The sequence below is a fragment of the Camelus dromedarius genome, chromosome 2 (genome assembly GCF_036321535.1).
Source record: "Camelus dromedarius isolate mCamDro1 chromosome 2, mCamDro1.pat, whole genome shotgun sequence".
Lineage (NCBI taxonomy): Eukaryota > Metazoa > Chordata > Mammalia > Artiodactyla > Camelidae > Camelus > Camelus dromedarius.
This window is the reverse complement of record NC_087437.1, coordinates 113,710,598-113,716,597: the sequence shown is the minus strand read 5'-3', so window position 1 is coordinate 113,716,597 and position 6,000 is coordinate 113,710,598.

The following is a 6,000-nucleotide window of genomic DNA, read 5'->3' as shown; positions in this document are numbered from 1 at the left end:
CAATGATATTAATGTAGACATAAGGAACACTGTTCTCAAGGACCTCAATATTTTTTTGAGAGTCCCAGATGATTTGGGTAAAATTCCGAGCCTTTCAACATTCATTAGATTGATTTTCTGAAACCTCTTAATGTCCATTGAACAACTGCTCTGCATTTCAGTAAGTCCTGGAGTCCCAGTTCACACCAAGCGGTCCACACGGGCAAAATCTAATGTCTTGAGTCTCCATTTTCAATATAAATTTGAGAAATGTCAACAAGCATTGGTCACATCCGAAAAAGCACAGAGAAACAAACTAAGGATAAGATCTCTGTAATAAACAAAGGCCATTAAAGCTCTAATGTGTCCTGCAAGCAAAGATCATTGATTGCCCCCTGATGATGGAAACCCAAATGAATGCTCTTCCATTCTACCTCTCAGTAGTCCTTTAGTTCCACTAATGCTTGCCAGTCCTCAAAACCTCCTTATCCTGCGAAGAATATTATCTCAGATAGAAGTATTATGTAGGAAACTGTGTCTTCAATAAAATCTCCGTACGCATATGTATCTCCAAAGACCCCGGGTCCCAGTGGGGATGTTGAGTGACTGGTCACACACAGGCAGCCCAGAGGCTGAGGCAGCCAAGCAACTGGGATGGCATAAGGTGACACCTTGGTTTCTTTTTTCTGCTTTGAATAAACTAAAAACTTGAGAAGAAGATGAAATCAGAACAGAACATGAACAAGGTCTTTCTTCCTGCTCTCCTCCCAGAAATCCAACCAGTGTCCAAACTGGCAGCAGTTAGGGAGGGAATTTAAGAAGGAGGAAATGAAAATACCCACCGCAGATCTGAAGAGTGATATTTTGTTCTTTCAGCAGAGTTGATACTTTTACATTTTGACATGCTGTGGTTCTGTAATAATTTGCAGCCCGCATCTGTAGGGCTGAATGATTTTATTCCAAAAGAACATTTGATTCAGTAATTAAGGGATAAACACTGAGGATTTCTCCAGCGTCAACTGTGGAGGACATTTTCAAGTCCTCCTTACCCAGACCTCTCATTTAAGGTCCTCATGCCATGTCTTTGTGACACCTGGCAAGTGCAAGTATTTAAATCCACATATTGCATTTTTCCATATTGAAATGTCAACCACAAGTCTCCTTCTTGTTCCATTCAAAACCACTTTGCATAGTCCAAAAATTACTGATGCTCCCAGCACCCCAGTGAAAAAGGTACTATTATGTTTCAGTTCCTAAAGAGTCACGTGGAAGTTTGTTAATTTGCCTACCACCAGGAAAACGGGTGGCAACGACAATAAAAGTCCGAAGTTCCTGAAGCCGGGAGCTTTGTTCAGACCGGGGATCCGCATCGTTCTTTGCTGCACAAACTGCATTATTGAATTCCATGCCCTCTAACCAATGTCAGAATTCTGGCTTCTCTAACTCAGAGTAATTTTGGTTTCCTCATTTCCCTTAGCTTTCCCTGCCTGGATCTCGTGCTAAAATTAACCTCAAGGTTTGGAGGAACTGGCAAGTTCAGTACCAACTCGAAATGTTTTCCATCATTTGACCAAACCTCGAATACTGAACATTTCTAACATTCAAAGAGGGTTTGTTTAAGTTTTCCAGCTTTATCCTCCCGGTTTCAAATGGCACCAGAAGCAGAAGGGCCAAAATGCTGTAAGAAGAAACTATTCCCAACAAGACTGTTGGCCTGAGGCAGGTCTGAGAGGATCCAGACGCATATGAAAGAAGTAGCCATACTGCCGGGGGTCTGTGTCAACGGGGCCTCTGGACTCGGGAAGGCTTGGCTGTTACAAGAGGGTACAGTGTCAGGCTGGGTCCCTTCTCCTGGACCAGATCACAGGGAGTGACATCAGCAAGACTGTGGCTAGAGAGCCGTGGCAGGTAACCAGTGAGGGGAGGGCGAGCCCACTCTGGGACTCCTGAGGCCACCTGCCGCGCTGCCACATGAACACACACTAGGCGTCTGGAAGAACTCACAGGATGACTGCGTTTCCAAACTGCAAACGAGGTGAAAACTGAGAGTTTGATGCCCCTGGAGGAAAAAGCCTTCTGTTTGCATGTGAGTGGCCAGCAGCTTGGCAGAGGGAGCTCACGGGGACTCCTACTATAAACATGACCCAAACCCAGCACTTGAGTCGAAAGGTCTGAGTGACAATCCAAGGATGCTCTTGGAGAACATGAGCCATGCCTCTTGGGAGTTTCTGCTGTCTAGCAACATCCAGAGCTTACAAAATTGTTCCAAGGTAATAAGGTAGAGAAGTCAGAGCTTTCAGAAAGTTCGAAGGAAAAAAGCGATGTCAAAGAATGGAGAAAAATGATCATATGCTTTCTTTACCAAATTCCTACATACACGCCACTTCCCTCTGCCCAACGCTTCTCAAACTTTACTGTGTGTAAGAATCACCTGGTTGATCTTGTAGGCTCAGGTGGAGCCCGAGATTCTGATTCCTAACAAGTTCAAGTTCCTCGTGTGACGTCCACGCTGCTGGTGCACAGGCCGATCTTGGCGCAGCAACACAGTTTAAACTGTTACATCTGAAACAATGATCATTAAACAGCTTTTTATACCACGAGACAGGTTTTATTTGATGGGCTGGTTTCAATGCCTTTTTTTATTTTGAAATCCTATTTCCCCATTGAACTATACATCTTTATCTAGGGAAGTTTAAGAAATAAATACCGAAACTCTTGCCTGACTATAAAATAATATCTTAAATGTGAATCATCCTTTCATCCAGAGAAGTGAGGGTTTGGTACCTCAGACAGATGTGCCCGACTGTGGACACCATCATGAAAGTCCAGGACAGAAAACCTTTCACATTTGGGCCTGCCGAGCTCCCTGGTTATTTTAAAACTCAGGATCTGCCAAGAGCAGATTATATTCATTCCATGAAGCTCTGACGTCTGTGTCCCAGTTTAAAAATCATCATTGAAGTCATTGCCGGCATGGCATGGAAGTTTCTGGATAACACCTCTGTTACCACAAAGATTTAGAAAATAATGGAAATGTGTGTTATGGAGAGAGAATTTAGCAGCCTTGTCTTCCTGGAATTTTAGACGATCTACAGTTTAGGGGGACCTCCTCTGCCTCCATTTTCTGGCCAGAGAATCTTTTTAACAATAAACACGTTCAGAGACAGTGTGTGTGCGGTAATCATGTCATGAAAAACCTCGTGGACTGGACTGGACTACACACAGAAGTCTGTATGTTAATTACGGGGTTACACAAAAACGCATCTTGCCGCCTTTGCTGGTATTTTTACAGAGCCATTAAAAGTGACACCTGAGCATATCTGCCCCCTAATAGAAGCTGGAGCCAACGTGAGTGAGGATGAGAACCGCCACCCAATTACTTGGCAAAGACACAGTCGCTGCCACCACTTGGGTTACGATTCCCAAGCCCGCAGCCCAGAGTCTGAGTCACTTGTAGGAAGGAGGCACAGGGTGTGGGTCAGCACACAGACAAAGAATCCTGCGCAGTTCTAGCTGAGATAGGGTTGAAGATCTCTCTGGGTGGTTCACGGATGACACACGTGTCCTTTCGTCTTGGGTCCCAAAGGAAGTGGTAAGGCCAAGTTCATCAGCGGCCGGCTGAGTCTCTGTTATTGGCAGGACTTGGAAGATGCCCAGAAGAACTCCAACTGTTGCCTCACCAAGCTGGGAAGTTCTGCTGGGGCTCTTGTGGCAAACCACCCAGGGTAAGGCAGCCCAGGGCCAGCATGCAGACCTTCAGACTCTGCCCCCTGGTGCCCCGCTGAAACCCCAGCGCCCATGGTTACAGATGATTACAAAACACCGCGAGACCTCAGCAAACATATGCCTTACCGTCATCTTTAAACTTGACCTGTGCCAGGAAGACCCCACTAGGAAAGATGCATATTCCACTCCAGCTAGGCCCGCAGAGAAAAGCCAAGAATTTGGGCCTTTGAGCTGACACACCCTGACCCTCCCCTCAAGCATCTGGACACCGAAGGCTAAAAGCATCTGGGGAGTTTCTAAAATGAAATATCCAAGGGATTTAGCTGCATCACCACTTGAATTTCGCAGTCATTATTAAGTCTGAGTTGACTCTGAAGTGGCAGCAGCCTGTTACAGCACAGAGCTCCAAGGAGCCTTGCGGGGAGTATTAAGCACAGAAGAGAGAAAATAGGTTCTGATACAGGGCTTAACCAGACTTGACTTTATCAGGGAGCGCAGCAACATCCTGTTAATTATCTTAACAAGGGATTTGCACTGAGAGGTCTCTGCAACACGCGCTACATTGAGAGCTTCATAAACTTCATACAAGAAATACACACATTATTATTCTCTTAAATATTAATAAGGTGTCAACATTTGGCAAGCTAACTTCACACAAGTCTGGGAGAAAGCCGGCTCTTGAGTTTCAATTCCTGCTTTAGTCAAAACAAGAGTAAGTAAAAATCATGTCTGTTCTTTTCAGAGGCCCTGCTCCACTGCCCGTGAACATGTTATCACTGGTGTGTGAGGCAAAACCCGAGGGGGTGCCCTGATAGTACTGACTTTACAAAATGCCTTTGCTGGTTGTCACGGTGTCATGGACACAGCTTGGAATCCAGGCTTGGCATTTGCAAACTGCTCGTCTTACACGGTGTGTCTCTCTTTTTTTCTTTTCAAATGATTTTTTTTTTTTTTACTTAAATAAAACAAATTCATTTGGTCCTCTCTTCAAAATTACAATTTGTTGAATAGTCTGTAATAAAATATTCAGAACTTTCCCCGAAAAGCATTTTCCTTGGGAGCATTGATGGTGTCATTTTCTTTCCTCGAACAAACTTTTTTTTTAATTAAAGTATAGTCAGTTTACAATGTTGTGTCAGTTTCTGGTGTACAGTATCATGCTTCAGTCATACACATACATGCATGTGTTTTCAGATTCTTTTTCATTATAGGTTACTATAAGATACTGAATATACTTCCCTGTGCTGTGCAGTAGAAACTTGGTGTTTATTTTTTATATATAGTAGTTAGTATCTGTAAACCTCGAACTCCCAATTTGTCCCTTCCCACCCCCTTTCACAGTGTCTTGAATGTGTGCATTGAAACTGTACAGAGGGCCGTGGAGAATGTACATAGAGGGCAGCAAAAGAAATAAAGTAATTAAGGGGGAAAGAGAGTGTTTATTTTCGAACCCCGAAATGAACACTATTTTGTTTGTTAACAGGTAAAACCTATGGACAGGAAAAATAAATAAGTATGCGTGCTCCGTGTGCTAGCCCACATGCAGAGCTAGCCTATTTTTCGCACTCCCAAGTAGGCATGTCTTTTTCCTAAGGTAGAGGATGAGCTACATAATTCTCCTGAGTCAACCCCATGGGAAGGGGAGAAGCGTCCCCTCTGGTCCCTCTACCTGTAATGAAGTCATCTTCTGTTTTTTTAATTGAAGTATAGTTGATATACAATGTTGTGTTAATTTCTGACGTACAGCAGAGTGGTTCATTTTTCCCTATACATGTATATATTCATTTTCATATTCTTTTTCGTTGTACTAACTGCTATATGTAAAATAGATAAGCAACAAGGTCCTACTGAATAACACAGGGAAGTATATTCAGTACCTTGTAATAGCCTATAATGACGTCTTCTTAACGCATTCAAAGTGCATTTCCAGTAGCGCTGGGCAGAGTTTTACCTACAGGTATGAATTAGCCCGTTGATGTGAATTGAACTAGACAAAAGGGATACAGGATCTTCCCTGGGTGAAAATAAAAAGTTAACAGTTGCAAGGTATCTTTGAGCCCAAAGACAGAATCTCTCTTTTCTTTGTTTTCCTTTAGCTTCCTCATTTCAACGTGTGTGTGTGAGAGAGAGAGGGTACATGAATTTATCTCTTTATTGAGAAGATGTTAGGAGGAACAAAACCACATCATTTGGGTTTTATTAAAATGGGCTTTTTGTCACAAAATTAAAATGATGCTTTCCTTTTCTCAGGCTTTAAAGTACCAGCAAGTTGCTAGACCCTTTCAGGGGTCAGAC